The sequence below is a fragment of the Rhinoderma darwinii genome, chromosome 3 (genome assembly GCF_050947455.1).
Source record: "Rhinoderma darwinii isolate aRhiDar2 chromosome 3, aRhiDar2.hap1, whole genome shotgun sequence".
NCBI lineage: Eukaryota > Metazoa > Chordata > Amphibia > Anura > Rhinodermatidae > Rhinoderma > Rhinoderma darwinii.
In genome coordinates, this window is record NC_134689.1 from 401703025 (window position 1) to 401727534 (window position 24510).

The window sequence follows — 24510 nt, forward strand, 5'->3', positions numbered from 1 at the left end:
CCAACCAATCACAGAGCAGCTTTCAGTGTTGCAGAGCGGTTAGGAGATAAGAGCTGCACTGTGATTGGTTGCTATGGGTAACAAGGACAGTTTTCCTGTTAGACAGTGTAGATACATGAGGCCGCCATCTTTGGATGATCTTCCTGAACCATTGAAAATGAGAATTGTCAACTTTAGTATGGAGGTACACTATGGAGGGGTCACATAGAAACATCAACATGGCCCTTTCCTTTGTGTGGACCCTAAAAAAAACAACATCCCACCTACTCTCCAGTGTATATATATATATCATCCTAATACATCTCATTATCACCTACGCATCCTTACATTTATTCATCTAGAGCCCCCAACACCCCCAAGTGTGGTCCTCCCTGTGGAGCTGCAGATGTGGGAACAGAGGCAGGAGAGGGGCCCAGCGTCTACATACCCCTCCCTCAAGCACTGGATTTGTCTCGGGAATTGTTCCTTGGGTAATGGCGGCTCCGCTCTGGGCCTTACTGCACTGACATGGCCCAAGAAGCCAATACTGAGTTACAGACTATGGACTTGTCACTATAAGAGGGGGTCACATTTACCCCATTTACTTCCTGTTGGGCTTCAAAGGGACAGACAGTAGCAAGGACCCATAATAAAGTCCAGGACACTGTCGTTATCGTTACCCCCTCTTATATCGCAATACCCTCTTTGACATCATCACCCACCACACAATACCACGTGACATCATCACTCATCATGTGACCAGCACAATTGCCAGATTTAGTCATTTCCAAAGTAAAATCTTGAATTTCTTGGTTTTCCACATGATTTCGGAGGGCCTCTGTGGGAATTTGTCCCCATTCAGCCAGAAGAGCATTTGTGGGGTCAGGCGCTGATGTTGGTGGAGAAGGTCTGGATCACAATCTGCGTTCCAATTTATCCCTTAGGTGTTGTATGGGATGTAATACACAGCGCCACGTGCAGTCACTGAGCTCTTCAGTATGACCCATACTACCAGCATTGTTTCTCTATGGAGATCACACGGCTGTGTGCTTGATTTTATGCTACTGTTTGCAGTGGATGTGGCTGAAACCACTGAACTCAATAATAGAAGAGGGGTTTACATATTTTTAGCCATATAATGTATAAATAAAATAATGTATAAGTATATGGACCCCAATGTAAAGTCTGTAATGGAAACTGCTCTCATCATATGGACTGCAGGGAACAGAGGTCCTTTCTCACCCATTAGTACTCTAACTATGCCCCATCTCTTAATACTAATAAATAAAACACATGACAACGAAATTCTTATTTGTGGATGGGGTTCGGCCACAACTTTATTTTATTTATCTTTTAATTCTTGGGGTAAAAACCACTTGCCAACTTACTGCGGAGTCGTGGCGCTCAATCGCTTTCCCAGAAACGTGAGACGCTCGTCAGCCCATAACCACCAATTGTGATAATGAACCACCACAAGGAGGGCATGTAAACCTACATTGGACTCCGACCCCAACAAGCAAGAACAAGGCCTGTTCTATGCCATCCTGCAATCCTGAAAGGAAAATGTCAAGGCCAATGTCATTCAGATGTACCCCATCAGGCCGCATAAGGCAACTATTGTCTCCTTCCAACTGTCTATGGTGTATTACTACACCACCCCTATTCCTGACAAAGCGAGCTATCCATGTGGTTGACTACTCTCCGGGCTCTTTCTACTGCTCCTGCATCCCCTGCCCCTTGCCAACCATCCACGGGATCACTTCTGACCAAACTATGATTACTTCTGGGAAGAAAGCACCCATTCTTTCCACATCCGGCTTCATTAAAGTCAACAATTCAGCCATTCTCACGGAACACAAATCATTGCCCGCTACATGCAACACCAATACAACAGGAACCCGAACATCCCTACTAATGGAAACGATTTCCGTCAAAACTTGGGACCATCACAAGCCCCGCACACCCCTCCTATGTACGTCAGCAGACTAGAAGCCCAAACTTCGCCCTCCAGGCCGACATTCAGCTCTTTGGCCAAACATTAACTGTTTAACAATGCAGGGCGAACATAACCAGCTTAACATTGGGAGCGCCCCCGACCAATGCACATTACCCCCCTTTCAGAAAGACCATCCCTAGCCGCTTCCGTGGCCACACCTATACCTAAAAAATGGGTGCCGTAATCACCCGGAGAGGCTCCATTAGCCGTTAGGCATTTCTTCAGCACTGCAGAAAACGGGAATCTGGTAAGTAGAGTACCATCTGCGTGAGACAGAAATTGAGACCCACCCGAATGCATAGCGGAAAACGAGGTGACCAAGCCGACCAGGCAAGGGCCACTGACCACAGAGTTTAGCAATATCCAAGTTCCCTTACCCAACTGGTCTGTCTTAGAACGCGTAATACGCACGCGGATAAAACGAACCCCCACAACTACGTATCCCAGAACCAAACCGCCCTGTTTGGACTTGGAAGGAGACACTAATTCCCCAATGCGAAGAGCTCCAAAAAATGCCAAAACAAACGCCGCCCCCAAACAAAGCCACTTCGAATGGGGAAGAACACAGAGAAGACAAGTTGCTGAGGTAATTAGTCAATAAAGAAATGGAAATGGGCCTTCTACAATCTGAACGCACCTACTCCTTCTTCCAACACTTTAACGCTTGTCTAATCAAGAAATGCTTACTAACGTTCTCCCATCCCTGCAGTTGCAAATGAAAGGCAAGCCCAGATAAACGACGACGTGCAACCGCCACCGACACACCCAAGTCATGCAACTTGCAAATAATCGAACGTCCCCTGTAGGTGACTGTTATGAGGACCCTAGATGTCCCGTGAGCCCACACAGGCCAACCACTCTCCCCATGCCTTACCATACAAAGTCTAAGTAGAAGGGACTACCGAATTCCTTATAAGCGGCATTAGTACCCCGTGACCAGTTCCCACAGCCGATCCGGGCAAGGATAGCCCTCCATATCCGCTCCTAGTAAGAGTTCTCGAAACACCTGAAATTGAAACTGAGACAAGGCATCAGCGACAGTATTCCGAACACCAGGCACATGACGGGCACTAAACCAGATATTAAAGTCCAAGCAACGAAGGACCAAATGACGAAGTAGGCTCAAAACTGGAAAGGATGAAGAAGATAGATGATTAATACAGAAAACCACACTCAGATTATCAATACAGAAGACTATCCTTTTATTAGCTAGCTGCGCTCCCCACAATTCGACCACAACTACAATGGGGAAGAGCACCAGCAAAGTTAGGTTCTTGCACAGAGCACTGGCCTCCCAAACCGGTGGCCAAAGGTGGGCGTGCCAATGACATCCCAGGATAGCAGCAAAACCTGTGGATCTCGCACAATTCTTGTACAAATTTATTTCTTCATTTGATACTTCCAAATCCTGACAACATGTATGACCATTATATTGGGACAAAAATTGTTTTCATACCAGCAAATCCAAACGTAATGCATTGGAGATAAAAGGGATCTACTAAGCGTAAAGAGCATGTTTTTGCAGCAATATATCAATGTATAAAAGTGGATGTGAGCTCCATGTCTTGTTCTCCCATGTTGGTAGATAAGTAAGACCCATCAGTAATCCGCTTCATGTAGATGACCTTTCTTGTTTTTAGTTGGTATATTATTCTTACTATTACTTTATAATAAATGACTCAATACTTTTACAGCTTTATGATATTTTATTAAGCTGATAATAAGAAAAGAATGTTTGACCTTTCTGTGGACACTGGTGGAAGTGTCCTCCATGATGGTATGGGGTGAGATGGACTTTCTATAAAATCAGTGTAAGGCTTGAGATTTCCTGAAGTGCAGAGTTTAAATGGATGACCCTTGCAAGAAGAGATGAACTTGGCTGTGTGCCATCAAGAGGTTATGACCCTCCGGCTGTGTGCCATCAGGAGGTCATCACCATCAGGCTTTATGCCATTTGCAGATGTAAACTTCCGGCTATGCGCAATCCAGTTGTTCTCCAGATGGTAGAGAAGAGACAAACCCTGCAGTGTAGTCATAAGGAAATCGGCTCCTTACAAGCTCCTTGATCTTTCACAATGTCCTTTTTCAAAGGAATGTGACTTTGTTTCGTTGTGTAGTAAAATAAGGTCCGACCTTGCTGTGGGCGCTGGTGAAAGTATCCTCCATGATTTTAAGGAATAAGGTGGACTTCCTATATAGTCAGTGGTAGGCTTGGAATTCACTGAGGTGAAGAGTTTTAATGGATGACCCCTCCAAGAAGAGATGGACCTGGCTGTGTGCCATCAAGAGGTCACGACCCTCCGGCTGTGTGCCATCAGGAGGTCGTCACCATCAGGCATTGTGCCATTTCCAGATGTAAACTTCAGACTGGGGGCCATCGCCTCAGTTCTTCACAACTGACAGCAGATGGTAAAGAATAGACAAAAACCCAGCAGTGTGGTCATTAGAAGGCAAGAAGGTGAGATGCTGATGATCAGTAGGCGTTACTCAAACCTGTAATCTGGATGGAGTAGTGATGGTTCAGGAACAGGTGAGCACTTGTGATGCCTAAGGCATTTTTGCTCGTCCTCAGTCTTGCTCGCCTCTCCTTCTCACTTCTGATCGTCTGGGTTCTGGTGTTCTGGGTTCTTGTGTTCTGGGTTCTGGTGTTCTGGGTTCTTGTGTTCTGGGTTGTTGACGTTGATAGACCAGAATCCTCTCCTTATGACTTTTAGTAGAAGGAGCTCTGCGTCCTCTGTTGTCAGAAGGTATTGAACGGGCCAAGACGATGTTACTGAATGTCACATTATACTTGCGTCTTGGTGTCTCTTTCACATCCTGTGGAGCAGGAGCTGTGGATGGTCCAGGACGTTCCTCGTTGGGCAGGACTGGTGTTCTCCTGGACTCTTGTAACCGAATTTCAGGGGTATAAATCGGCTCCTTACAAGCTCCTTGGTTTTTAAGAACATGATCTTTCGCAGGAATGTGACTTTCATTGGTTGTGTCCTTGGCTACGGCTGTACCTGTCAGCATTGATTCTGGTTCTTCATCAGAATCAGAGGGCTCTTCCTCCTCCTCCCTCTCGATCAGGACAGGCACTATAGCCAAGGACAGTATTAGGACGAGTGGTGACATCATGATGATACAGACCACGCCATGAATGAGACGAGTATGAAGTTTGATCTCACATTCAGAGGGCTCTTTTTTGGGAACCACAGGTGGTGGGTCGTCCTGTAACAGAAAGACGAATAATAAAGTCTTGTACATATTAGGTTACAGCGATATTTGTGTTCTTTCATGATGTCCTTTTCTTGGGTTGGGATTATGTCGAGATAAATTTGTCACTTACCCCATAGACCGTTGCTTTTATCCAGTCGTAGAACCTCTGTAATATGGTCGGCTTCTCACGGGGGGCAATAGATTCACTTGGAGCATTCTGTAAAACAGATTTATGATGTATTTATGAGATGTCACATGACTACCGCCATTACTATTTTAACCCCTATTGGGATGCAGCCTATTTTGGACTAAAGGACGCAGTCATTTTTTTAAATGTATTTTTATCTCTGCATTTAGAAAGCCATAACTTTTTTATTTTTTGTCAAAGTAGACATAAAGGTACTTGGTTTTTTCATGACAAGACTTAGGCCTCATGCACACGACCGTAGCCATGTGCACGGCCGTGATTTTAGGGTCAGCCGGGGGCGGAGTGTCACCCGCAGTTGTGCTTTTTTTTTTTCCAAAGTTTTTTAACTTTTGATTTTAGTCCCACTATGGACTTTCTGGTCACTTATATAATACATTTCAGTTCTGTATTGCATTGCATTATATGTGTCAGTGTAAAACTGGCAGGCAGCCTATTAGGTTTCCATGTATGCCAGACCAGAGGTTGTTAGGCCCCCGGCTGCCATAGCAACCCATCGGCACACAGCAATCGCGTTCACTGGGCGCTGATGGGGGTGACAGAGTGAGGCCACTAATGGGTTAAACTTTTTGGAACAGAGTTATCTTCATTCCTGGCAGTTACAGCAGGGGTGCCGGTTGTATATCTCCTGAGGCCGCACCATTACAGCGTCGTTATAGTACGAGAGCTCACAGTAACTAATGGCGGGCCACGGCATATTATCATGGTGTAGGGCGGAAAGGGGTTAAATTGCAATGATCACCATAGTTACACCTCAAAATTGCCCTTTCTACCCACAACTTATACAGCGACAATACTCTATAGGGTCCCTGAATAAAAAGCCCCAACAATAGAGAAGCTACTTACCCCAATGCACCACTCTCGTGTCCTTGTATGTCCAGGAGGAACGTACGGGTCCCCAACTGGGTCAGATAGAAATCCCTACAACACAAGTGATAGATGTAATGTAGACTCTATTCTATCCCGTGCAGGTAATGGGATTATTACATCTATATTCCTGTACAGCTGATTATTAGGATCTCCTCATCTACTTTATGTCTATTGTTTCTATGAAGAGCCGATATTTCCTGATAATAAATATTATACTGGTGATACAACCAGATACAAGCAAGTAACTCACCCCAAATAGCTGGAATACGATCCGTATATGTGGAACCACGTCCTCAGACTGGAAATCCTGAAAGACAAGAAGTGGCTGTAATACCCCGGATAAGAAGAGTAAAGTGGGGGTTTGGTTGGACACCCCCTTTTTTCAGATTGTGGCTCCGATAGAGACAAGATAATGTCGGGAACCCCCACTACTCGTGTCCTAAATAATGAACTGCCCTCAAAATCACCGGACGACCACTGTTCTCAATGCCGGCCTGTTGTCCTCCAGAGCTGAGAGACATATTACATGAGACTCTCAGCAGCAGCTAGTAGAGGGGGGGTCCTCAGTGGGGGTGACCCCGCTATCAGTGTAATGGAGTAATGGACACCAGACAACCTCTCTGATAGGACGTTTTGTTAGAAATCAGTAGAAAGTTGTTGCGTTACCTCAAAGTTCCATGTTTTCTGGGGTTCGGAGGAACCTTCATAGAATGGAAGATATTTAATCCAGAAGAAAAGGTCCTGTAAGAGACAATATGATCCTTATAGTCCTATATCTCCTGCATAGAAGAGCGCAGTATATTTATATATATATATATATATATATATATATGGTGAGGAATGTTCTAGAGGCCCAGAATGTAGCCAATCACAGTGCAGAAGCCAGTGACTTCACACAACATCTATTCCCATCCCCCAAAGTTCTACAAGGAACGTCTGTGTTCCTGTCATCCATGAATAGAATATTCCATATATAATATCAGAAGAGGATTTACCTCCAGCGTCCATGGAATCAGGTTGTTGGTTGGACTTTCATATGATGGAAGGTGATGAGTCCAGTATGAAAAGTCCTGCAAGAGACAAAATGATCATTATAGTCACCTTTGTCCCATACAGAGCAGCGTATATGTATATATGTGCCCCCTATAGATATATATACATATACTGTACAGACCCCACACTTATATCCGCTCTGACCATTCACATCCTCTGTAGTTTCCCTTATCATATGTCCCCCTTTTATAGCAGATCATTTCTTACACCCCAATCACCTGACCCTGCCGCAGCAATTTCCAAGTGCCCGCCATATTGAATGATAAAGACATACTCACCGGCAGCGTACCGCAATGTACGGGGTAGATCAAGTTTAAAGACAGAAGAAATAGGATGACCCTCATTTTCTCCAAAGCGTCAAGGGGTCTCTCAGCACCAAAATGCCAATGAGATACAAAGCTGCAGGTGGGCGGAGCCCCTTTATATACGCCCAGCGGTGACATCACAATGCCCTCTGTGACATCACAATTCCCTATGTGACATCATCACCGACAACACAGTACCACATGACATCATCACACACCACAAGACATCATGTGACTCTGACACTATGGGCCCCATGTATCATAATTGTCTAATAGAAAAACTGTCCTTGTTGTCCAACCAATCACAGAGCAGCTTTCAGTGTTGCAGAGCGGTTAGGAGATAAGAGCTGCACTGTGATTGGTTGCTATGGGTTACAAGGACAGTTTTCCTGTTAGACAGTGTAGATACATGAGGCCGCCATCTTTGGATGATCTTCCTGAACCATTGAAAATGAGAATTGTCAACTTTAGTATGGAGGTACACTATGGAGGGGTCACATAGAAACATCAACATGGCCCTTTCCTTTGTGTGGACCCTAAAAAAAACAACATCCCACCTACTCTCCAGTGTATATATATATATCATCCTAATACATCTCATTATCACCTACGCATCCTTACATTTATTCATCTAGAGCCCCCAACACCCCCAAGTGTGGTCCTCCCTGTGGAGCTGCAGATGTGGGAACAGAGGCAGGAGAGGGGCCCAGCGTCTACATACCCCTCCCTCAAGCACTGGATTTGTCTCGGGAATTGTTCCTTGGGTAATGGCGGCTCCGCTCTGGGCCTTACTGCACTGACATGGCCCAAGAAGCCAATACTGAGTTACAGACTATGGACTTGTCACTATAAGAGGGGGTCACATTTACCCCATTTACTTCCTGTTGGGCTTCAAAGGGACAGACAGTAGCAAGGACCCATAATAAAGTCCAGGACACTGTCGTTATCGTTACCCCCTCTTATATCGCAATACCCTCTTTGACATCATCACCCACCACACAATACCACGTGACATCATCACTCATCATGTGACCAGCACAATTGCCAGATTTAGTCATTTCCAAAGTAAAATCTTGAATTTCTTGGTTTTCCACATGATTTCGGAGGGTCTCTGTGGGAATTTGTCCCCATTCAGCCAGAAGAGCATTTGTGGGGTCAGGCGCTGATGTTGGTGGAGAAGGTCTGGATCACAATCTGCGTTCCAATTTATCCCTTAGGTGTTGTATGGGATGTAATACACAGCGCCACGTGCAGTCACTGAGCTCTTCAGTATGACCCATACTACCAGCATTGTTTCTCTATGGAGATCACACGGCTGTGTGCTTGATTTTATGCTACTGTTTGCAGTGGATGTGGCTGAAACCACTGAACTCAATAATAGAAGAGGGGTTTACATATTTTTAGCCATATAATGTATAAATAAAATAATGTATAAGTATATGGACCCCAATGTAAAGTCTGTAATGGAAACTGCTCTCATCATATGGACTGCAGGGAACAGAGGTCCTTTCTCACCCATTAGTACTCTAACTATGCCCCATCTCTTAATACTAATAAATAAAACACATGACAACGAAATTCTTATTTGTGGATGGGGTTCGGCCACAACTTTATTTTATTTATCTTTTAATTCTTGGGGTAAAAACCACTTGCCAACTTACTGCGGAGTCGTGGCGCTCAATCGCTTTCCCAGAAACGTGAGACGCTCGTCAGCCCATAACCACCAATTGTGATAATGAACCACCACAAGGAGGGCATGTAAACCTACATTGGACTCCGACCCCAACAAGCAAGAACAAGGCCTGTTCTATGCCATCCTGCAATCCTGAAAGGAAAATGTCAAGGCCAATGTCATTCAGATGTACCCCATCAGGCCGCATAAGGCAACTATTGTCTCCTTCCAACTGTCTATGGTGTATTACTACACCACCCCTATTCCTGACAAAGCGAGCTATCCGTGTGGTTGACTACTCTCCGGGCTCTTTCTACTGCTCCTGCATCCCCTGCCCCTTGCCAACCATCCACGGGATCACTTCTGACCAAACTATGATTACTTCTGGGAAGAAAGCACCCATTCTTTCCACATCTGGCTTCATTAAAGTCAACAATTCAGCCATTCTCACGGAACACAAATCATTGCCCGCTACATGCAACACCAATACAACAGGAACCCGAACATCCCTACTAATGGAAACGATTTCCGTCAAAACTTGGGACCATCACAAGCCCCGCACACCCCTCCTATGTACGTCAGCAGACTAGAAGCCCAAACTTCGCCCTCCAGGCCGACATTCAGCTCTTTGGCCAAACATTAACTGTTTAACAATGCAGGGCGAACATAACCAGCTTAACATTGGGAGCGCCCCCGACCAATGCACATAACCCCCCTTTCAGAAAGACCATCCCTAGCCGCTTCCGTGGCCACACCTATACCTAAAAAATGGGTGCCGTAATCACCCGGAGAGGCTCCATTAGCCGTTAGGCATTTCTTCAGCACTGCAGAAAACGGGAATCTGGTAAGTAGAGTACCATCTGCGTGAGACAGAAATTGAGACCCACCCGAATGCATAGCGGAAAACGAGGTGACCAAGCCGACCAGGCAAGGGCCACTGACCACAGAGTTTAGCAATATCCAAGTTCCCTTACCCAACTGGTCTGTCTTAGAACGCGTAATACGCACGCGGATAAAACGAACCCCCACAACTACGTATCCCAGAACCAAACCGCCCTGTTTGGACTTGGAAGGAGACACTAATTCCCCAATGCGAAGAGCTCCAAAAAATGCCAAAACAAACGCCGCCCCCAAACAAAGCCACTTCGAATGGGGAAGAACACAGAGAAGACAAGTTGCTGAGGTAATTAGTCAATAAAGAAATGGAAATGGGCCTTCTACAATCTGAACGCACCTACTCCTTCTTCCAACACTTTAACGCTTGTCTAATCAAGAAATGCTTACTAACGTTCTCCCATCCCTGCAGTTGCAAATGAAAGGCAAGCCCAGATAAACGACGACGTGCAACCGCCACCGACACACCCAAGTCATGCAACTTGCAAATAATCGAACGTCCCCTGTAGGTGACTGTTATGAGGACCCTAGATGTCCCGTGAGCCCACACAGGCCAACCACTCTCCCCATGCCTTACCATACAAAGTCTAAGTAGAAGGGACTACCGAATTCCTTATAAGCGGCATTAGTACCCCGTGACCAGTTCCCACAGCCGATCCGGGCAAGGATAGCCCTCCATATCCGCTCCTAGTAAGAGTTCTCGAAACACCTGAAATTGAAACTGAGACAAGGCATCAGCGACAGTATTCCGAACACCAGGCACATGACGGGCACTAAACCAGATATTAAAGTCCAAGCAACGAAGGACCAAATGACGAAGTAGGCTCAAAACTGGAAAGGATGAAGAAGATAGATGATTAATACAGAAAACCACACTCAGATTATCAATCCAGAAGACTATCCTTTTATTAGCTAGCTGCGCTCCCCACAATTCGACCACAACTACAATGGGGAAGAGCACCAGCAAAGTTAGGTTCTTGCACAGAGCACTGGCCTCCCAAACCGGTGGCCAAAGGTGGGCGTGCCAATGACATCCCAGGATAGCAGCAAAACCTGTGGATCTCGCACAATTCTTGTACAAATTTATTTCTTCATTTGATACTTCCAAATCCTGACAACATGTATGACCATTATATTGGGACAAAAATTGTTTTCATACCAGCAAATCCAAACGTAATGCATTGGAGATAAAAGGGATCTACTAAGCGTAAAGAGCATGTTTTTGCAGCAATATATCAATGTATAAAAGTGGATGTGAGCTCCATGTCTTGTTCTCCCATGTTGGTAGATAAGTAAGACCCATCAGTAATCCGCTTCATGTAGATGACCTTTCTTGTTTTTAGTTGGTATATTATTCTTACTATTACTTTATAATAAATGACTCAATACTTTTACAGCTTTATGATATTTTATTAAGCTGATAATAAGAAAAGAATGTTTGACCTTTCTGTGGACACTGGTGGAAGTGTCCTCCATGATGGTATGGGGTGAGATGGACTTTCTATAAAATCAGTGTAAGGCTTGAGATTTCCTGAAGTGCAGAGTTTAAATGGATGACCCTTGCAAGAAGAGATGAACTTGGCTGTGTGCCATCAAGAGGTTATGACCCTCCGGCTGTGTGCCATCAGGAGGTCATCACCATCAGGCTTTATGCCATTTGCAGATGTAAACTTCCGGCTATGCGCAATCCAGTTGTTCTCCAGATGGTAGAGAAGAGACAAACCCTGCAGTGTAGTCATAAGGAAATCGGCTCCTTACAAGCTCCTTGATCTTTCACAATGTCCTTTTTCAAAGGAATGTGACTTTGTTTCGTTGTGTAGTAAAATAAGGTCCGACCTTGCTGTGGGCGCTGGTGAAAGTATCCTCCATGATTTTAAGGAATAAGGTGGACTTCCTATATAGTCAGTGGTAGGCTTGGAATTCACTGAGGTGAAGAGTTTTAATGGATGACCCCTCCAAGAAGAGATGGACCTGGCTGTGTGCCATCAAGAGGTCACGACCCTCCGGCTGTGTGCCATCAGGAGGTCGTCACCATCAGGCATTGTGCCATTTCCAGATGTAAACTTCAGACTGGGGGCCATCGCCTCAGTTCTTCACAACTGACAGCAGATGGTAAAGAATAGACAAAAACCCAGCAGTGTGGTCATTAGAAGGCAAGAAGGTGAGATGCTGATGATCAGTAGGCGTTACTCAAACCTGTAATCTGGATGGAGTAGTGATGGTTCAGGAACAGGTGAGCACTTGTGATGCCTAAGGCATTTTTGCTCGTCCTCAGTCTTGCTCGCCTCTCCTTCTCACTTCTGATCGTCTGGGTTCTGGTGTTCTGGGTTCTTGTGTTCTGGGTTCTGGTGTTCTGGGTTCTTGTGTTCTGGGTTGTTGACGTTGATAGACCAGAATCCTCTCCTTATGACTTTTAGTAGAAGGAGCTTTGCGTCCTCTGTTGTCAGAAGGTATTGAACGGGCCAAGACGATGTTACTGAATGTCACATTATACTTGCGTCTTGGTGTCTCTTTCACATCCTGTGGAGCAGGAGCTGTGGATGGTCCAGGACGTTCCTCGTTGGGCAGGACTGGTGTTCTCCTGGACTCTTGTAACCGAATTTCAGGGGTATAAATCGGCTCCTTACAAGCTCCTTGGTTTTTAAGAACATGATCTTTCGCAGGAATGTGACTTTCATTGGTTGTGTCCTTGGCTACGGCTGTACCTGTCAGCATTGATTCTGGTTCTTCATCAGAATCAGAGGGCTCTTCCTCCTCCTCCCTCTCGATCAGGACAGGCACTATAGCCAAGGACAGTATTAGGACGAGTGGTGACATCATGATGATACAGACCACGCCATGAATGAGACGAGTATGAAGTTTGATCTCACATTCAGAGGGCTCTTTTTTGGGAACCACAGGTGGTGGGTCGTCCTGTAACAGAAAGACGAATAATAAAGTCTTGTACATATTAGGTTACAGCGATATTTGTGTTCTTTCATGATGTCCTTTTCTTGGGTTGGGATTATGTCGAGATAAATTTGTCACTTACCCCATAGACCGTTGCTTTTATCCAGTCGTAGAACCTCTGTAATATGGTCGGCTTCTCACGGGGGGCAATAGATTCACTTGGAGCATTCTGTAAAACAGATTTATGATGTATTTATGAGATGTCACATGACTACCGCCATTACTATTTTAACCCCTATTGGGATGCAGCCTATTTTGGACTAAAGGACGCAGTCATTTTTTTAAATGTATTTTTATCTCTGCATTTAGAAAGCCATAACTTTTTTATTTTTTGTCAAAGTAGACATAAAGGTACTTGGTTTTTTCATGACAAGACTTAGGCCTCATGCACACGACCGTAGCCATGTGCACGGCCGTGATTTTAGGGTCAGCCGGGGGCGGAGTGTCACCCGCAGTTGTGCTTTTTTTTTTTCCAAAGTTTTTTAACTTTTGATTTTAGTCCCACTATGGACTTTCTGGTCACTTATATAATACATTTCAGTTCTGTATTGCATTGCATTATATGTGTCAGTGTAAAACTGGCAGGCAGCCTATTAGGTTTCCATGTATGCCAGACCAGAGGTTGTTAGGCCCCCGGCTGCCATAGCAACCCATCGGCACACAGCAATCGCGTTCACTGGGCGCTGATGGGGGTGACAGAGTGAGGCCACTAATGGGTTAAACTTTTTGGAACAGAGTTATCTTCATTCCTGGCAGTTACAGCAGGGGTGCCGGTTGTATATCTCCTGAGGCCGCACCATTACAGCGTCGTTATAGTACGAGAGCTCACAGTAACTAATGGCGGGCCACGGCATATTATCATGGTGTAGGGCGGAAAGGGGTTAAATTGCAATGATCACCATAGTTACACCTCAAAATTGCCCTTTCTACCCACAACTTATACAGCGACAATACTCTATAGGGTCCCTGAATAAAAAGCCCCAACAATAGAGAAGCTACTTACCCCAATGCACCACTCTCGTGTCCTTGTATGTCCAGGAGGAACGTACGGGTCCCCAACTGGGTCAGATAGAAATCCCTACAACACAAGTGATAGATGTAATGTAGACTCTATTCTATCCCGTGCAGGTAATGGGATTATTACATCTATATTCCTGTACAGCTGATTATTAGGATCTCCTCATCTACTTTATGTCTATTGTTTCTATGAAGAGCCGATATTTCCTGATAATAAATATTATACTGGTGATACAACCAGATACAAGCAAGTAACTCACCCCAAATAGCTGGAATACGATCCGTATATGTGGAACCACGTCCTCAGACTGGAAATCCTGAAAGACAAGAAGTGGCTGTAATACCCCGGATAAGAAGAGTAAAGTGGGGGTTTGGTTGGACACCCCCTTTTTTCAGATTGTGGCTCCGATAGAGACAAGATAATGTCGGGAACCCCCACTACTCGTGTCCTAAATAATGAACTGCCCTCAAAATCACCGGACGACCACTGTTCTCAATGCCGGCCTGTTGTCCTCCAGAGCTGAGAGACATATTACATGAGACTCTCAGCAGCAGCTAGTAGAGGGGGGGTCCTCAGTGGGGGTGACCCCGCTATCAGTGTAATGGAGTAATGGACACCAGACAACCTCTCTGATAGGACGTTTTGTTAGAAATCAGTAGAAAGTTGTTGCGTTACCTCAAAGTTCCATGTTTTCTGGGGTTCGGAGGAACCTTCATAGAATGGAAGATATTTAATCCAGAAGAAAAGGTCCTGTAAGAGACAATATGATCCTTATAGTCCTATATCTCCTGCATAGAAGAGCGCAGTATATTTATATATATATATATGGTGAGGAATGTTCTAGAGGCCCAGAATGTAGCCAATCACAGTGCAGAAGCCAGTGACTTCACACAACATCTATTCCCATCCCCCAAAGTTCTACAAGGAACGTCTGTGTTCCTGTCATCCATGAATAGAATATTCCATATATAATATCAGAAGAGGATTTACCTCCAGCGTCCATGGAATCAGGTTGTTGGTTGGACTTTCATATGATGGAAGGTGATGAGTCCAGTATGAAAAGTCCTGCAAGAGACAAAATGATCATTATAGTCACCTTTGTCCCATACAGAGCAGCGTATATGTATATATGTGCCCCCTATAGATATATATACATATACTGTACAGACCCCACACTTATATCCGCTCTGACCATTCACATCCTCTGTAGTTTCCCTTATCATATGTCCCCCTTTTATAGCAGATCATTTCTTACACCCCAATCACCTGACCCTGCCGCAGCAATTTCCAAGTGCCCGCCATATTGAATGATAAAGACATACTCACCGGCAGCGTACCGCAATGTACGGGGTAGATCAAGTTTAAAGACAGAAGAAATAGGATGATCCTCATTTTCTCCAAAGCGTCAAGGGGTCTCTCAGCACCAAAATGCCAATGAGATACAAAGCTGCAGGTGGGCGGAGCCCCTTTATATACGCCCAGCGGTGACATCACAATGCCCTCTGTGACATCACAATTCCCTATGTGACATCATCACCGACAACACAGTACCACATGACATCATCACACACCACAAGACATCATGTGACTCTGACACTATGGGCCCCATGTATCATAATTGTCTAATAGAAAAACTGTCCTTGTTGTCCAACCAATCACAGAGCAGCTTTCAGTGTTGCAGAGCGGTTAGGAGATAAGAGCTGCACTGTGATTGGTTGCTATGGGTAACAAGGACAGTTTTCCTGTTAGACAGTGTAGATACATGAGGCCGCCATCTTTGGATGATCTTCCTGAACCATTGAAAATGAGAATTGTCAACTTTAGTATGGAGGTACACTATGGAGGGGTCACATAGAAACATCAACATGGCCCTTTCCTTTGTGTGGACCCTAAAAAAAACAACATCCCACCTACTCTCCAGTGTATATATATATATCATCCTAATACATCTCATTATCACCTACGCATCCTTACATTTATTCATCTAGAGCCCCCAACACCCCCAAGTGTGGTCCTCCCTGTGGAGCTGCAGATGTGGGAACAGAGGCAGGAGAGGGGCCCAGCGTCTACATACCCCTCCCTCAAGCACTGGATTTGTCTCGGGAATTGTTCCTTGGGTAATGGCGGCTCCGCTCTGGGCCTTACTGCACTGACATGGCCCAAGAAGCCAATACTGAGTTACAGACTATGGACTTGTCACTATAAGAGGGGGTCACATTTACCCCATTTACTTCCTGTTGGGCTTCAAAGGGACAGACAGTAGCAAGGACCCATAATAAAGTCCAGGACACTGTCGTTATCGTTACCCCCTCTTATATCGCAATACCCTCTTTGACATCATCACCCACCACACAATACCACGTGACATCATCACTCATCATGTGACCAGCACAATTGCCAGATTTAGTCATTTCCAAAGTAAAATCTTGAATTTCTTGGTTTTCCACATGATTTCGGAGGGTCTCTGTGGGAATTTGTCCCCATTCAGCCAGAAGAGCATTTGTGGGGTCAGGCGCTGATGTTGGTGGAGAAGGTCTGGATCACAATCTGCGTTCCAATTTATCCCTTAGGTGTTGTATGGGATGTAATACACAGCGCCACGTGCAGTCACTGAGCTCTTCAGTATGACCCATACTACCAGCATTGTTTCTCTATGGAGATCACACGGCTGTGTGCTTGATTTTATGCTACTGTTTGCAGTGGATGTGGCTGAAACCACTGAACTCAATAATAGAAGAGGGGTTTACATATTTTTAGCCATATAATGTATAAATAAAATAATGTATAAGTATATGGACCCCAATGTAAAGTCTGTAATGGAAACTGCTCTCATCATATGGACTGCAGGGAACAGAGGTCCTTTCTCACCCATTAGTACTCTAACTATGCCCCATCTCTTAATACTAATAAATAAAACACATGACAACGAAATTCTTATTTGTGGATGGGGTTCGGCCACAACTTTATTTTATTTATCTTTTAATTCTTGGGGTAAAAACCACTTGCCAACTTACTGCGGAGTCGTGGCGCTCAATCGCTTTCCCAGAAACGTGAGACGCTCGTCAGCCCATAACCACCAATTGTGATAATGAACCACCACAAGGAGGGCATGTAAACCTACATTGGACTCCGACCCCAACAAGCAAGAACAAGGCCTGTTCTATGCCATCCTGCAATTCTGAAAGGAAAATGTCAAGGCCAATGTCATTCAGATGTACCCCATCAGGCCGCATAAGGCGACTATTGTCTCCTTCCAACTGTCTATGGTGTATTACTACACCACCCCTATTCCTGACAAAGCGAGCTATCCGTGTGGTTGACTACTCTCCGGGCTCTTTCTACTGCTCCTGCATCCCCTGCCCCTTGCCAACCATCCACGGGATCACTTCTGACCAAACTATGATTACTTCTGGGAAGAAAGCACCCATTCTTTCCACATCCGGCTTCATTAAAGTCAACAATTCAGCCATTCTCACGGAACACAAATCATTGCCCGCTACATGCAACACCAATACAACAGGAACCCGAACATCCCTACTAATGGAAACGATTTCCGTCAAAACTTGGGACCATCACAAGCCCCGCACGCCCCTCCTATGTACGTCAGCAGACTAGAAGCCCAAACTTCGCCCTCCAGGCTGACATTCAGCTCTTTGGCCAAACATTAACTGTTTAACAATTCAGGGCGAACATAACCAGCTTAACATTGGGAGCGCCCCCGACCAATGCACATAACCCCCCTTTCAGAAAGACCATCCCTAGCCGCTTCCGTGGCCACACCTATACCTAAAAAATGGGTGCCGTAATCACCCGGAGAGGCTCCATTAGCCGTTAGGCATTTCTTCAGCACTGCAGAAAACGGGAATCTGGTAAGTAGAGTACCATCTGCGTGAGACAGAAATTGAGACCCACCCGAATGCATAGCGGAAAACGAGGTGACCAAGCCGACCAGGCAAGGGCCACTGACCACAGAGTTTAGCAATATCCAAGTTCCCTTACCCAACTGGTCTGTCTTAGAACGCGTAATACGCACGCGGATAAAACGAACCCCCACAACTACGTATCCCAGAACCAAACCGCCCTGTTTGGACTTGGAAGGAGACACTAATTCCCCAATGCGAAGAGCTCCAAAAAATGGCAAAACAAACGCCGCCCCCAAACAAAGCCACTTCGAATGGGGAAGAACACAGAGAAGACAAGTTGCTGAGGTAATTAGTCAATAAAGAAATGGAAATGGGCCTTCTACAATCTGAACGCACCTACTCCTTCTTCCAACACTTTAACGCTTGTCTAATCAAGAAATGCTTACTAACGTTCTCCCATCCCTGCAGTTGCAAATGAAAGGCAAGCCCAGATAAACGACGACGTGCAACCGCCACCGACACACCCAAGTCATGCAACTTGCAAATAATCGAACGTCCCCTGTAGGTGACTGTTATGAGGACCCTAGATGTCCCGTGAGCCCACACAGGCCAACCACTCTCCCCATGCCTTACCATACAAAGTCTAAGTAGAAGGGACTACCGAATTCCTTATAAGCGGCATTAGTACCCCGTGACCAGTTCCCACAGCCGATCCGGGCAAGGATAGCCCTCCATATCCGCTCCTAGTAAGAGTTCTCGAAACACCTGAAATTGAAACTGAGACAAGGCATCAGCGACAGTATTCCGAACACCAGGCACATGACGGAAACTAAACCAGATATTAAAGTCCAAGCAACGAAGGACCAAATGACGAAGTAGGCTCAAAACTGGAAAGGATGAAGAAGATAGATGATTAATACAGAAAACCACACTCAGATTATCAATCCAGAAGACTATCCTTTTATTAGCTAGCTGCGCTCCCCACAATTCGACCACAACTACAATGGGGAAGAGCACCAGCAAAGTTAGGTTCTTGCACAGAGCACTGGCCTCCCAAACCGGTGGCCAAAGGTGGGCGTGCCAATGACATCCCAGGATAGCAGCAAAACCTGTGGATCTCGCACAATTCTTGTACAAATTTATTTCTTCATTTGATACTTCCAAATCCTGACAACATGTATGACCATTATATTGGGACAAAAATTGTTTTCATACCAGCAAATCCAAACGTAATGCATTGGAGATAAAAGGGATCTACTAAGCGTAAAGAGCATGTTTTTGCAGCAATATATCAATGTATAAAAGTGGATGTGAGCTCCATGTCTTGTTCTCCCATGTTGGTAGATAAGTAAGACCCATCAGTAATCCGCTTCATGTAGATGACCTTTCTTGTTTTTAGTTGGTATATTATTCTTACTATTACTTTATAATAAATGACTCAATACTTTTACAGCTTTATGATATTTTATTAAGCTGATAATAAGAAAAGAATGTTTGACCTTTCTGTGGACACTGGTGGAAGTGTCCTCCATGATGGTATGGGGTGAGATGGACTTTCTATAAAATCAGTGTAAGGCTTGAGATTTCCTGAAGTGCAGAGTTTAAATGGATGACCCTTGCAAGAAGAGATGAACTTGGCTGTGTGCCATCAAGAGGTTATGACCCTCCGGCTGTGTGCCATCAGGAGGTCATCACCATCAGGCTTTATGCCATTTGCAGATGTAAACTTCCGGCTATGCGCAATCCAGTTGTTCTCCAGATGGTAGAGAAGAGACAAACCCTGCAGTGTAGTCATAAGGAAATCGGCTCCTTACAAGCTCCTTGATCTTTCACAATGTCCTTTTTCAAAGGAATGTGACTTTGTTTCGTTGTGTAGTAAAATAAGGTCCGACCTTGCTGTGGGCGCTGGTGAAAGTATCCTCCATGATTTTAAGGAATAAGGTGGACTTCCTATATAGTCAGTGGTAGGCTTGGAATTCACTGAGGTGAAGAGTTTTAATGGATGACCCCTCCAAGAAGAGATGGACCTGGCTGTGTGCCATCAAGAGGTCACGACCCTCCGGCTGTGTGCCATCAGGAGGTCGTCACCATCAGGCATTGTGCCATTTCCAGATGTAAACTTCAGACTGGGGGCCATCGCCTCAGTTCTTCACAACTGACAGCAGATGGTAAAGAATAGACAAAAACCCAGCAGTGTGGTCATTAGAAGGCAAGAAGGTGAGATGCTGATGATCAGTAGGCGTTACTCAAACCTGTAATCTGGATGGAGTAGTGATGGTTCAGGAACAGGTGAGCACTTGTGATGCCTAAGGCATTTTTGCTCGTCCTCAGTCTTGCTCGCCTCTCCTTCTCACTTCTGATCGTCTGGGTTCTGGTGTTCTGGGTTCTTGTGTTCTGGGTTCTGGTGTTCTGTGTTCTTGTGTTCTGGGTTGTTGACGTTGATAGACCAGAATCCTCTCCTTATGACTTTTAGTAGAAGGAGCTTTGCGTCCTCTGTTGTCAGAAGGTATTGAACGGGCCAAGACGATGTTACTGAATGTCACATTATACTTGCGTCTTGGTGTCTCTTTCACATCCTGTGGAGCAGGAGCTGTGGATGGTCCAGGACGTTCCTCGTTGGGCAGGACTGGTGTTCTCCTGGACTCTTGTAACCGAATTTCAGGGGTATAAATCGGCTCCTTACAAGCTCCTTGGTTTTTCAGAACATGATCTTTCGCAGGAATGTGACTTTCATTGGTTGTGTCCTTGGCTACGGCTGTACCTGTCAGCATTGATTCTGGTTCTTCATCAGAATCAGAGGGCTCTTCCTCCTCCTCCCTCTCGATCAGGACAGGCACTATAGCCAAGGACAGTATTAGGACGAGTGGTGACATCATGATGATACAGGCCACGCCATGAATGAGACGAGTATGAAGTTTGATCTCACAATCAGAGGGGTCTTTTTTGGGAACCACAGGTGGTGGGTCGTCCTGTAACAGAAAGACGAATAATAAAGTCTTGTACATATTAGGTTACAGCGATATTTGTGTTCTTTCATCATCTCCTTTTCTTGGGTTAGGATTATGTCGAGATAAATTTATCACTTACCCCATAGACCGTTGCTTTTATCCAGTCGTAGAACCTCTGTAATATGGTCGGCTTCTCACGGGGGGCAATAGATTCACTTGGAGCATTCTGTAAAACAGATTTATGATGTATTTATGACATGTCACATGACTACCGCCATTACTATTTTAACCCCTAATGGGATGCAGCCTTTTTTGGACTAAAGGACACAGTCATTTTTTTTAATGTATTTTTATCTCTGCATTTAGAAAGCCAGAACTTTTTTATTTTTTGTCAAAGTAGACATAAAGGTACTTGGTTTTCTCATGACAAGACTTAGGCCTCATGCACACGACCGTAGCAATGTGCACGGCCGTTATTTTAGGGTCAGCCGGGGGCGGAGTGTCACCTGCAGTTGTGTTTTGGTCTTTTTTCCACAGTTTTTTAACTTTTGATTTTAGTCCCACTATGGACTTTCTGGTCACTTATATAATACATTTCAGTTCTGTATTGCATTGCATTATATGTGTCAGTGTAAAACTGGCAGGCAGCCTATTAGGTTTCCATGTATGCCAGACCAGGGGTTGTTAGGCCCCCGGCTGCCATAGCAACCCATCGGCACACAGCCATCGCGTTCACTGGGCGCAGATGGGGGTGACAGAGTGAGGCCACTAATGGGTTAAACTTTTTGGAACAGTTATCTTCATTCCCGGCAGTTACAGCAGGGGTGCCGGTTGTATATCTCCTGAGGCCGCACCATTACAGCGTCGTTATAGTACGAGAGCTCACAGTAACTAATGGCGGGCCACGGCATATTATCATGGTGTAGGGCGGAAAGGGGTTAAATTGCAATGATCACCATAGTTACACCTCAAAATTGCCCATTCTACCCACAACTTATACAGGGACAATACTCTATAGGGTCCCTGAATAAAAAGCCCCAACAATAGAGAAGCTACTTACCCCAATGCACCACTCTCGTGTCCTTGTATGTCCAGGAGGAATGTACGGGTCCCCAACTGGGTCAGATAGAAATCCCTACAACACAAGTGATAGATGTAATGTAGACTCTATTCTATCCCGTGCAGGTAATGGGATTATTACATCTATATTCCTGTACAGCTGATTATTAGGATCTCCTCATCTACTTTATGTCTATTGTTTCTATGAAGAGCCGACATTTCCTGATAATAAATATTATACTGGTGATACAACCAGATACAAGCAAGTAACTCACCCCAAAGAGCTGGAATACGATCCATATATGTGGAACCACGTCCTCAGACTGGAAATCCTGAAAGACAAGAAGTGGCTGTAATACCCCGGATAAGAAGAGTAAAGTGGGGGTTTGGCTGGACACCCCCTTTTTTGGATTGTGGCTCCGATAGAGATAAGATAATGTCGGGAACCCCCACTACTAGTGACCTAAATAATGAACTGCCCCCGAAATCACCGGACGACCACTGTTCTCAAAGCCGGCCTGTTGTCCTCCAGAGCTGAGAGACATATTACATGAGACTCTCAGCAGCAGCTAGTAGAGGGGGGTCCTGAGTAGGGGTGACCCCTCTTTCAGGGTAATAGAGTAATGGACACCAGACAACCTCTCTGATAGGACGTTTTGTTAGAAATCAGTAGAAAGTTGTTGCGTTACCTCAAAGTTCCATGTTTTCTGGGGTTCGGAGGAACCTTCATAGAATGGAAGATATTTAATCCAGAAGAAAAGGTCCTGTAAGAGACAATATGATCATTATAGTCCTATATCTCCTGCATAGAAGAGCGCAGTATATTTATATATATATGGTGAGGAATGTTCTAGAGGCCCAGAATGTAGCCAATCACAGTGCGGAAGCCAGTGACATCACACAACATCTATTCCCATCCCCCAAAGTTCTACAAGGAACGTCTGTGTCCCCGTCATCCATGAAAAGAATATTCCATATATAATATCAGAAGAAGTTGTGGATTTACCTCCAGCGTCCATGGAATCAGGTTGTTGGTTGGACTTTCGTATGATGGAAGGTGATGAGTCCAGTATGAAAAGTCCTGCAAGAGACAAAATCATCATTATAGTCACCTCTGTCCCATACAGAGCAGTGTATATGTATATATGTGCCCCCTTTATATATATATATATATATATATATATATATATACTGTACAGACCCCACACTTATATCTGCTCTGACCATTCACATCCTCTGTAGTTTCCCTTATCATATGTCCCCCTTTTATAGCAGTTCATTTCTTACACCCCAATCACCTGACCCTGCCGCAGCAATTTCCAAGTGCCCGCCATATTGAATGATAAAGACATACTCACCGGCAGCGTACCGCAATGTACGGGGTAGATCAAGTTTAAAGACAGAAGAAATAGGATGATCCTCATTTTCTCCAAAGCGTCAAGGGGTCTCTCAGCACCAAAATGCCAATGAGATAAAAAGCTGCAGGTGGGCGGAGCCCCTTTATATACCCCCAGCGGTGACATCACAATGCCCTCTGTGACATCACAATTCCCTATGTGACATCATCACCGACAACACAGTACCACATGACATCATCACACACCACAAGACATCATGTGACTCTGACACTATGGGCCCCATGTATCATAATTGTCTAATAGAAAAACTGTCCTTGTTGTCCAACCAATCACAGAGCAGCTTTCAGTGTTGCAGAGCGGTTAGGAGATAAGAGCTGCACTGTGATTGGTTGCTATGGGTAACAAGGACAGTTTTCCTGTTAGACAGTGTAGATACATGAGTCCGCCATCTTTGGATGATCTTCCTGAACCATTGAAAATGAGAATTGTCAACTTTAGTATGGAGGTACACTATGGAGGGGTCACATAGAAACATCAACATGGCCCTTTCCTTTGTGTGGACCCTAAAAAAAACAACATCCCACCTACTCTCCAGTGTATATATATATATATATATATATATCATCCTAATACATCTCATTATCACCTACGCATCCTTACATTTATTCATCTAGAGCCCCCAACACCCCCAAGTGTGGTCCTCCCTGTGGAGCTGCAGATGTGGGGACAAAGGCAGGAGAGGGGCCCAGCGTCTACATACCCCTCCCTCAAGCACTGGATTTGTCTCGGGAATTGTTCCTTGGGTAATGGCGGCTCCGCTCTGGGCCTTACTGCACTGACATGGCCCAAGAAGCCAATACTGAGTTACAGACTATGGACTTGTCACTATAAGAGGGGGTCACATTTACCCCATTTACTTCCTGTTGGGCTTCAAAGGGACAGACAGTAGCAAGGACCCATAATATAGTCAAGGATACTGTCGTTATCGTTACCCCCTCTTATATCGCAATACCCTCTTTGACATCATCACCCACCACACAATACCACGTGACATCATCACTCATCATGTGACCAGCACAATTGCCAGATTAAGTCATTTCCAAAGTAAAATCTTGAATTTCTTGGTTTTCCACATGATTTCGG